Genomic DNA, 11,034 nt, shown 5'->3' with positions numbered 1-11,034 from the left:
TGGCACACGGGCTTAGGTGCTCCACGGCATGTGGGATCTTCCTGGACCAGGGGTTGAAACTGTGTCCCCTGCATTGGCGGGTGGATTCTTAACCACTTCACCGCCAGGGAAGTCCCAAGTTGGGCATTCTTAAGACTGAATCTAGGGCTTCCCTGGTGGCGCAGTGGTTGCGAATCCGCCTGCCAACGCAGGGAACACGGGTTCAAGCTCTGGTCTGGGAAGATCCCACATGCCGCGGAGCAACTAAGCCCGTGCGCCACAACTACTGAGCCTGCGCTCTAAAGCCCGGGAGCCACAACTACTGAGCCCGCGTGCTGCAACTACTGAGCCCGCGTGCCACAGCTACTGAAGCCCACGTGCCTAGAACCCGTGCTCCTCACCAAGAGAAGCCACTACGGTGAGAAGCCCACACATCACAACGAAGAGTAGACCCCGCTTGCCATAGCTAGAGAAAGCCCGCAAGCAGCAACGAAGACCCAACGCAGCCAAAAATAAATAAATTAATTAATTTAAAAAAGATAATTGGAGAATATTAGAAACAATTTTAAAAAATGCCCAACAAATTCCTTTGTTAAGTAAGGCTCATTGCCAAATGTAACACAATTGTAAGAAACTGTCTCCCTCTGCTGGTAACATACAGCAAATACAAAGCCTAAAACGACTTCATGACTTGCAATTAGGAAAAACTAGACGTAGGTGATGGCTGATTGATGGTCTCGTCCACCTTGCTGCTTCCAAGGCTCAGTTAGGATAATTTACTTAAAAGAATGAGTTCACAGGAGTATGTATTCAAAGTAAATATAGTTCCAGAGAGTGAACAAGACATAATCTTTTTTTAAAATTAATTTATTTAATTTATTTTTGGCTGCATTGGGTCTTTGTTGCTGCGTGTGGGCTTTCTCTAGTTGTGGCGAGAGGGGGCAGTGCAACGGGCTTCTCATTGCAGTGGCTTCTCTTGTTGCAGAGCATGGGCTCTAGGCACACGGGCTTTAGTAGTTGTAGCATGCAGCCTCAGTAGTTGTGGCTCACGGGCTCTAGAGCACAGGCTCAATAGTTGTGGCGCATGGGCTTAGTTGGTCTGTGGCATGTGGGATCTTCCCAGACCAGGGCTCGAACCTGTGTCCCCTGCATTGGCAGGTGGATTCTTAACCACTGCGCCACCAGGGAAGCCCAAGACAAAATCTTTCATCTTTGAAGTTGGTCAGGCTGTTAACGGTATTAGTGATATTTTAGAATAGAGTATTTGAGCTGCTAGTGGAATAGCCATGTGAAGTGCCAGTAAGAAGCCTAGCTAAATGAATCGGAAATACCAGGTCAATTCAGGGCTGTAAATCAACTTTGAGAGTTACCAACAGTGGGTGGCTTACACCATGAGCATCTAGGTAAAAACCAGTGGACTGAGGACAGACCCAGAGATGACCGATATTCCAGAGACAGGAAGTCATGAAACCAGAAAATTAGTAAGCATGTTACTTTAAATAAAGACTAGTAAGAGTTAATACATGACTGCAATTTATAATAATCATTAGGAATACAAATGGCAACATTTCTCAACAGGAAATTGTCACTTTAGAAAGATTAATGGTGGACTTCCCTGGTGGTGCAGTGCTTAAGAATCTGCCTACCAATGCAGGGGACACAGGTTCGAGCCCTGGTCCAGGAAGATCCCACATGCCGCGGAGCAACTAAGCCCGTGCACCACAACAACTGAGCCTGCACTCTAGAGCACATGCACCACAACTATTGAAGCCCACATGCCTAGAACCCATGCTCCACAACATGAAAAGCCACTGCAATGAGAAGCCCGCGCGCCACAATGAAGAGTAGCCCCTGCTCGTCGCAACCAGAGAGAGCCTACGTGCAGCAATGAAGACCTAATGCAGCCAAAAATAAATAAATAAATTTATTTTAAAAAAAGAAAGATTAATGGCATGCTAAAAACACAAGAAGAAACCCATTCAAAAAACCCATTCTAAGTCAGATAACTTGATTATAGCAGCCAAATGCAACACTACTGAATGATATGGTTTTAATACTGAGAGGCCTACAGGAACATGTCAGTGAGAATAAAAACACAAGGTGTTTGCTTTTCCTCCTGCTTTTGTGTTTGGGGAAAAAAGGATAACTAGAGAAGTGAGAATTATGTCTTCTTAAGGCAGGCAAGACACCTCCATAATGATAATAGGTCATCTTTAGAACTCTTACTATGGGTTAAGCATTTTCCTAAGCTTTTTAGCATAGTAACTCATTTAATCCTTACAATCTACCTTTTTTAAAGTATTTGTTTATTTATTTATTTATGGCTGTGCTGGGTCTTCGTTTCTGTGCGAGAGCTTTCTCTAGTTATGGCAAGCAGGGGCCACTCTTCATCGCGGTGCGCGGGCCTCTCACTGTCACGGCCTCTCTTGCTGTGGAGCACAGGCTCCAGAAGCGCAGGCTCAGTAATTGTGGCTCACGGGCCCAGCTGCTCCGTGGCACGTGGGATCTTCCCAGACCAGGGCTCGAACCCGTGTCCCCTGCACTGGCAGGCAGATTCTCAACCACTGTGCCACCAGGGAAGCCCCCTTACAATCTACCTTTGAAGGAGCTATTATTATTATCTTTTTTTACACTTGGGGAAACTGAAACTGAGGCACAGAAATCCTAAGCAACTTCCATAAGATCACACAGCATGTTAAATTTGGAAGTGTCCAAAGTCTAACTTTAAAGTCCAGGGTCTCCAATTCTATACTGTACGAAAAAAAAAAAAAAGAACACTGTTTAGGAAGACACATAAAGTAAGTTTCGAAGGTAATGTTAATGTACGTATCTGTCATTAAAGACTCAGGAGAACTTCAGCAGTTCTGGTCATCCAGCTCAGGTGCAATTTCATCAACTAATGTTGATAAAACAACTAATGTTTTCACCTCAAGCTAGAGGATATAAACTAGTGTTAATAGATGCTTGGAATACTGCTCTATGAGCAGGAAATACTGTAATCATTTTCACTCTACCAGATAGAAATAATAAAATGTTTTATGCACCAGCGGATATTTTTTCATCCTTTTGTTACCAAGCAAGGGCTCACTGTCTAACACACATAGAAGCGAATACTATGGCACCAGCTTTTGAGAAAAGAAAGCATTTTATTATGAGTTAACCGACAGGAGGTAGGGCTCAAATCTGTCTCCCTGTCCAGTGTTCAGGGCAAAATGTAAGAAGTTAGGGGAATTTCAAACTTGGCACAAGCTTATTGGCTAGTGTTGACGGTCAGAAGCTGATTGGAATCAAGCTATTTGGGCAGCTGGAAGCTGGATTTTTCTTATTGAAGAACTTCTTGCTTGGTAAAGGGCTCCAGTGGCAACATGTCTATTGTTTGAGTTCTGTAGACTGAAGATTCTTGATTCTGGGGTCATCCTGGAGACATGGGTTCTTGTCTTGCACATGGGAGTGCTGTCTCTGTAAAATAACTCAAGGTTTGATTAGTCAACAACCTATTTAAGGAGACAAAACCAGGGTAAGCAGGTCAATGTTTTATGTGCTGTTTTAGTCCCCCCCTTTTACTTTGTACATTCCTCAATCTTAAGGGAAATAGGGCGACGACCGCTCTAGCTGCTTCCTGCTGAGAAGGGGCATAGATTTTTATAAGAGGAATAAAATTGTTTTTGCACTTGATTGTAAATATTCATGAGTCCCACTTTGAACGCTTAAGTCTTTGGCAATCAACATGTGAGTGGGGGAGGCCTTTTTAAATATATGAGATAAACAATAAGTAAAAAATTTGCTGAGTAAAAAGATTAACCCCATGATACACAGAACTATGATTCCTAATTTTAACAGTCCTCCAAAAACAGACCTTATTCTTTGGGAACCAGTGAAAACATGTTATTTTTAACATTCTTAGTGATTGAATTTGGATTTATATTGGCCTGGTCCAGACTTCTGGGCGGAGCTGTCTACTTTCGAGATGTCCTCGTCTTCTCTTCCTGACCAGGTAAATACTTAGCTGTCTTGTTTCTATTTGAAAAGTAACTTAAGTTCAGTTAAGGGTTCACAAGTGTAATTAGGGGCCGAGAAATCAGCAGTGGGTTTCCAGGCCTCCCTGGTGTTAGGAAGGTTGGGTCCTCCTACTTCCTCCTGTCCATGGAGAGCATGTCCTGTTTGGGAATTGTAAAGGGGACAAGGGGGTGCTGGTTAGAAATGGGTACTATTTTTACTCCAGAGGGGTGTATCCAAGGTTTAACTCCTTTTAGCTCTACTGAAGAATGTGTAACCAGAAGGACTTCATAGGCTCCAATCCACTTGGTTGCAGTTGATCCTCAGGGCAGTAATGTTTACAAGTTTGGGGAGGACCCAATTCCCTGGGCTTAGTGCACAGGAATGTCTGCAGGAAATGTTAATTGGCTAGAGGCATATTTATATACAGAAAATAAGATAGCACCAAGAGACTGTACACATTTTATAGTATTTAATTCTTTTACAATGAGATCACTTTCAAGACAGCAATAATACTTAGTCTTAAGGAAGGGTCTCCCATTAACGTTTCATAAGGGCTCAAGTGGCACTTGCTTCTAGCGACAACTGTTAAGACATCATCTCAAGTGAAGTTGGTTTCTTGACATACTTAGGTGATTGTCTCTTTCAAGGTATGATTCATCATTTCAGTCATGAGGGTTCCATGAAGCATGTAACTTCTATTGTAGTTCGAGGGCCCCAGATACCCCTTGAGTTACCTTGGCTATGAAAGCTCCTCCACTATCACTTTGAATTGAAAGAGGCAACCCAAAATGAGGGCTAATTTCTTTTAGCAAGGCCTTTTTACCTAGGAAGCTTTCTCCCTCCAGCACAGAAAAGCTTTGACCCATCCTGTGAAGGTGTCCACAAATACCAGCAAATATCTATAATGTCCCATGGCTCTTGGCATAACAGTAAAGTCTATTTGCCAGGCATCTCTTGGTTCTGTCCCTCGGGTTTGCACCTCTTTGAATATCGGAGGTGGCCCGGCTTTAGGATTGTTTCTGGTGCAAATCAGGCATTTTGTATTACCTTTTGGATGGTCCTTTGCATTTATGGACTAACAATAAACTTTTGTAGCCAATGATAGGTTGCATCCCTCCCTTGATGTAGATGAGTAATAATTCTTTCCATTAAATGTTGGGGCATAAGCACTAATCCCTGTTCATTATATATCCAGCCTTCCTTGTTTGTTTGGTACTGATCACCATCTACGTCTCAAGAGTCAGCGTGAAATCCCCATTCATCATCTCTCGCTAGATCCATTTCTGAATACTGAGGCTTAAACAGGGACAGGTCCACACTTTGAATGAGTGCTAGGGTGTTTGGCTCTGGTCGCCTGTTTTGCTGCGTGTTCAGCCAAATTATTTCCTTTAGCTATACAGCTATCAGTCTTTTGGTGCGGGCAATGTACTATGGCTACTTCTTCCAGCATTAAAACAGAGTTTAATAAGGCCAGTATCTCCTCTGCATGTTTAATTTTTTTCTTTCCTGATGTTAGTTGACCTCTCTTTTTCCACATGGCCCCATGTGCATGCATGACAGAGAAGGCATACTTAGAAGCAGTATAAATGGTTACCTTTTTCTTAGCTCCAAGATGCAGGGCTCTCCTGAGGGCTACGAGCTCTGCCTTCTGGACAGACATACCTGGAGGGAGGGCTTCTGCTTCTAGGACCTCCTGATGAGTTGCTATTGCATATCCAGCTTTTCGGAGTCCACAATCCATGAAGCTGTTCCCAACTGCAAACATTTCCATATCTGGATTCTCTAAAGGCTGATCAGTCAGGTCAGGTCTTCTAGAACACTCTTCTTCAATTTTTCGTATACAATCATGAACAGGTTCTTCTGTTTTCGTGTACAATCGTGAACAGGTTCTTCTGGGGAGCAGAGTGGCTGGGTTTAAAGCAGATACTTCTTTTAATGTTACCTTTGGGTTGTCAAATAGTATGGCCTGGTATTTGCCCAGCCTCCCCAAAGTAAGCCAATATCGGCCCTTTTGTTCAAGTAAAAGTTGCACACGATGTGGGGTGTGCACAGTGGTAGGCCAACCCAGGGTAAATTTTTCAGCTTCTTGTAAAAGGTCACGGGTTGCAGCCATAGCCCGGAGGCAAACTGGCCATCCTTGAGTTACAACATCCAATTGTTTGGAAAAGTAAGCCACTGGCCTTCTGGCAGTATTTAAATTTTGAGTTAGCACTCCAAGACTCATGCTCTGTCTTTCATGCACAAAAAGATCAAATAACTTTCTAATGTCTGGGAGACCAAGTGCTGGGGCTGTTGAAATTTTCTCCTTGATGGTACGGAATGACTCATGGCATTTCGCAGTCCAGCTTAATGGCTCATTGGCATTTCTTTTGAGAGCCTCATATAGAGGTTTGACTATAAGTCCAAAGTTAGGAATCCAAATACGACAAAACCCAGCCATTCCTAAGAATCTTCTCAATTGCTTTCTGGTGGTGGGTACATCCACTCCAGCTAATGCTTCCCTTCGATCTGGCAGCAAGTTTCTTTCTCCTTTTGATAATTCAATTCCTAGATATTTTACAGCTGGTTGAGAAATTTGTGCCTTTCCCTTGGAGATTTTATATCCCCGGTCTGCCAAAAAGTTTAAACTGAGGATTGTATTTTGGTCTGAAGCTTCCTTAGTTATACTAGCGATTAGTATATCACCCACATACTGGAGTAAGATTCCTTCATTTAATTGGAGATCCTTTAAGTCCTTGGCTAAGGCCTCCACAAAGACGGTGGGGGCATTTTTAAATCCTTGTGGAAGTACAGTCCAGCAATACTGCTGTTTTATATTAGTCTCTGGATCATTCCACTCAAAGGCAAACAGTTCCTGGGACTCAGGACTTAGGGGTATGCAATAAAAGGCATCTTTTAAGTTCAGAACTGTAAACCAGCAAAAGTCTCCAGATAAAGTTGTAAGCAAAGTATAAGGATCTGGCATCACTGAATGTACATCCTCTACAATTTGGTGGATAGCTCTCAAATCCTGTACAAAACGATAATCTCGGGTCTTCCCTGGTGGTGCAGTGGTTGAGAATCTGCCTGCCAATGCAGGGGAAACGGGTTCGAGCCCTGGTCTGGGAAGATCCCATGTGCCGCGGAGCAACTAGGCCCGTGCACCACAACTACTGAGCCTGCGCGTCTGGAGCCTGTGCTCCACAACAAGAGAGGCCACAATGGTGAGAGGCCCGCGCACTGCGATGAAGAGTGGCCCCCGCTTGCTGCAACTAGAGAAAGCCCTAGCACAGAAACGAAGACTCAACATAGCAATCAATCAATCAATCAATCTTTAAAAAAAAAAGATAATCTCCAGTCCCAGGTTTTTTTTTTGTTTTTTTTTTAAACATTAGCTTTTTTTTTTTTTTTTTTTAACTTTGGGTTTATTTATTTACTTATGGCTGTGTTGGGTCTTCGTTTCTGTGCGAGGGCTTTCTCTAGTTGCGTCAAGCGGGGGCCACTCTTCATCGTGGTGCGCGGGCCTTTCATTATCGCGGCCTCTCTTGTTGCGGAGCACAGGCTCCAGACGCGCAGGCTCAGTAATTGTGGCTCACGGGCCTAGTTGCTCCGCGGCATGTGGGATCTTCCCAGACCAGGGCTCGAACCCGTTTCCCCTGCATTGGCAGGCAGATTCTCAACCACTGCACCACCAGGGAAGCCCATAGTCCCAGGTTTTTGTACTGGCAGGATGGGAGTGTTATATGGGGATTGACAAGGTCGGATTAATTGGCATTTAAGAAAAGTGTTTATCAAAGGCTTTATACCTTCCTTTGCATGCCTCTTTAAAGGGTATTGCTTTAACTTTGGAGCCTGGGCACCTGGATGGAGTTTTACTACAACTGGGTCAGCCGTCTTGGCTCTTCCTGGTGTCCCATCAGCCCAAACTTCTGCTCTTACCTTTTGAAGAATTTCTTCAGGGACATCTGGTTGAAGCTTGTCTCCCAATTGTAATGGCGCAGCTTGGAGGGCACAGTCTTGACCTGGGAGTACTTTGGTGTCTACTTTTTCTGCTGAGAAACCCACTTGGTCATTTAAATTTGTTAGTACCTCTTGCCCTGATGAGGGACTATGACATCCAGGCACATAAACAAAGCTGTACTTTACATGTGTTTTCTCTACATGACATTTAAGCCGTTGTAGAAAAGGTTTCTGAGAGACTTCCCCAGATACACCAGTAATGGATGTTATCTTGGGGGAGAGGGGGCCCTGTCTGTTTTGGGGACACTCCCTTTTCCAGTGCCCTTCCTGTTTACAAAAGGCACACTGTTGTGGCCCAACAGATGGATGGCCTTTCCAGCTGGGTTTTGGAGGTCTTACCCGTGGTCGTTTGTTCTCTCCTGCAGACGTCCTGCTGGGTCTTGACTGGTTACAGCTGAGCAGAGCAACCTGCCTCACAATGCATTGTTCCTGCTTTCCCCAAGTTTCGTATCGGCCTTTGAACACTTCAAAAGCAATCTGGACCAACTGAGACGTTGGTGTTCATGATCCCCCTTCCAGTCGTTGTAGTTTTTTTCTTATATCTGGGGCACTCTGACTGATACAGTTTAAATTGACCAGTCCCATGTTATCTGGGTGTTCTGGATCAGTATCAGTATATTTTCGGAAAGCCGCATAAAGCCTTTCAAGGAAGGTGAATGGGCCCTCCTCGGGCCCTTGCTGTACATTCTGGACCCTCTTGAAGCTGTTTGCCCCTTTTTGCAGTCCAGTTATTAAACAATCTTTATAATGATTCAGCTTTGCTTGATCCCCTGGGTCACTGGGATCCCATTCTGGTTCAGTTCCAGGGATGGCCTGCTTTGCTGGAGTTCTGATTGGATTATTTGGTTTTAATTCAAGAAGCCTTTTGGCTTCCTGGAAGACCTTCTCTAATATCATGCTGCATTCCTCCGGACTGAGTAGGATACTCATGAGGGTCTCTATGTCAGCCCAGTTAGGATGAAAAACAGCAAAAATATATGTAAAGAGAGTCTCCATATTCCTAGGATCATCTTGATAAGATGGCATTTTAGCTTTATAATTAAGTAAATCTATGACTGATAAACGATGATGCATGATTCCAAGTGCTCTGGATTGGCCTTGGTCATCCAAGCCTGCTGGGACCTGCCTTGATGGAAATTGTCCCGCCTACGGTAGAGTATTCCCTGGGCCAAACTGAATACCCTGGAGGGTACAGGCAGGGGAGACCATTCCTTTGTGACCATCTGCTAAGGGCAAGTACAGAGCCGGACCAGCAGCCCTAGGAGGATTGGTAAAAGCCTTGGCACTGCCTGCAGGAAGATCCCCTTCAGGATTCGCGGGAACCACAAGAGGTGCTGAGGGAGGGGCTACCGAAGGAAGTGCCGACTGTCGGGCTACTGCAAAAGGTGCAGACGGAGGGACTAGATCATCATTAGACTTTGACTCAGGTAAACAGGCTTTTTGTGAGGTTCTTCCCTCTGACCCATCATTTTATCAATAAATGCCTTATGCATATTCCTCCTCTTATATAAAGACATAAATGAGTCTACATATGGGATTTCGTCCCATTTTTTTCTCTCTCTTACAAAACGAGTCTAATTGTATAATAGCATTATAGTTCAAAGACCCATTTGGGGGCCATTTTTCCCCTGACTCCAGTAGCTATTTGGGCCAGGCAGTGTTACAAAAGAAAATCATTTTCTTCTTTTTCATAGGCTTAGAGGTAAACATTGACCAACCTCAAAGAACACTTTTCAAGGGAGTGCTATCTGGTACGCTGTTATCATTCCCCATTTTGGAAGGGTTTTTTCCTCAGGATGACCACAGCAAAATGACATAAAACAGATTCAATAAAGTTTTTGTGTGGTCATCCAATAGTTAACCCTATTAGCCAATTCCTAACAAATAAAACAGTCAGACATAGACAAAGAAATCCAAAGGCCTGGGATTCTAACAGGATCTTTTGAGTACCTCGGTGGCTATAACGTTTTTTTTGGCCGCGCTGTGCGGCTTGTGGGATCTTAGTTCCCCGACCACGGATTGAACTTTTCATACTGTCTCCCTTAGAGTGGGACTCTAACCCACAATCCTGATTAGACAATTATTGTCTAATAATTGTTATTAGACAATTTAGGCACAAGCGCGTTTTAATGAGGTTACTCACCCAAAAGATCCAGGAGCTGTTTCTTTCCCCAAAAGTGAAAGTAGCGCGGAGGAGCCTGGTGCGCAGCTGCGGCGGGAAGCAGGAACCCAACAGCCGAGCCTCTAGACAAATCGGGTCTAGGTGGCCACTCAGGGTCGGTGACGAGGGCCTACACCCAGCCGGGGGCTACAATGCCTCAGCCAGGCGATCACAGGACCTTAGTTCGTTTGCGATCGCCAGGAATTCTCACCGAGCAAGGGCTCACTGCCTGGCGCGCATAGAAGCCAATACTATGGCACCAGCTTTTGAGAAAAGGAAAAGATTTATTGCAAGGTCGACCGGCAAGGAGACAGGAGGCAGGGCTCAAATCTGTCTCCCCCAGCCAGGGTTTGGGGCAAAATTTAAGGGGTTAGGGAAATTTCAAACTTGGCACAAGCTGATTGGCTTGTTTTCAAAGCAGTCCATATATGGTAAACAAGGTACTATGGCAGATGGAAGCCGGATTTTCCTTACTGAAGGACTTATTGCTTCAGCTGGTTAAGGGGTCCGACGGCAACATTTCTATTGTTTGAGTTCCCCAGACTGAAGATTCTTGGTTCCGGGGTCATCCTGGAAACGTGGGTTCCGGCCTCGCACATGCGCAGTAATGTCTCTATAAAAACCCTCAAGATTTGATTAATCAATAACCTATTTAAGGAGTCAAAACCAGTTTAAGCTGGTCAATGTCTTATCTCCTGTTCCACTTTGTTGAGGTATAAAAATGTTTTCAGAGTTTTGAAAAAGCATAATCTGCAGTTTATGAAAACTACGACTTAAAAAAAAGTAATTGTTTGCCCTTAGAAAAGATGGTTCCAGGGACTCCTACTGAGAGAGAGAGAGAGAGAAAGAGGGCGGGGGAGGGGGAGAGAGAAAAATCACGTTGCCCTTAAGAAAAA

At 44.4% G+C, this 11,034-nt stretch overlaps 1 long non-coding RNA gene across 2 annotated transcripts; it reads right to left on the bottom strand.

The window, feature by feature from the left end:
- Positions 1–3,105: 3,105 nt before the first annotated feature.
- On the bottom strand, positions 3,106–9,404 carry LOC309639431. Of its 2 annotated transcripts, none has more exons than XR_014251636.1 (2): positions 7,897–9,404; positions 3,106–5,886 (listed from the first exon to the last, which is right to left on the bottom strand). It is a non-coding gene; the product is annotated as an uncharacterized lncRNA (long non-coding RNA). The 2 variants fall into 2 exon arrangements; XR_014251637.1 differs by having other exon boundaries at positions 3,106–5,870.
- Positions 9,405–11,034: the final 1,630 nt, after the last annotated feature.

This window comes from Balaenoptera physalus (genome assembly GCF_965194825.1).
Source record: "Balaenoptera physalus genome assembly, chromosome: 1".
Lineage (NCBI taxonomy): Eukaryota > Metazoa > Chordata > Mammalia > Artiodactyla > Balaenopteridae > Balaenoptera > Balaenoptera physalus.
The sequence above is the reverse complement of the archived record's forward strand: the minus strand, read 5'-3'. Positions and strand labels throughout refer to the sequence as shown.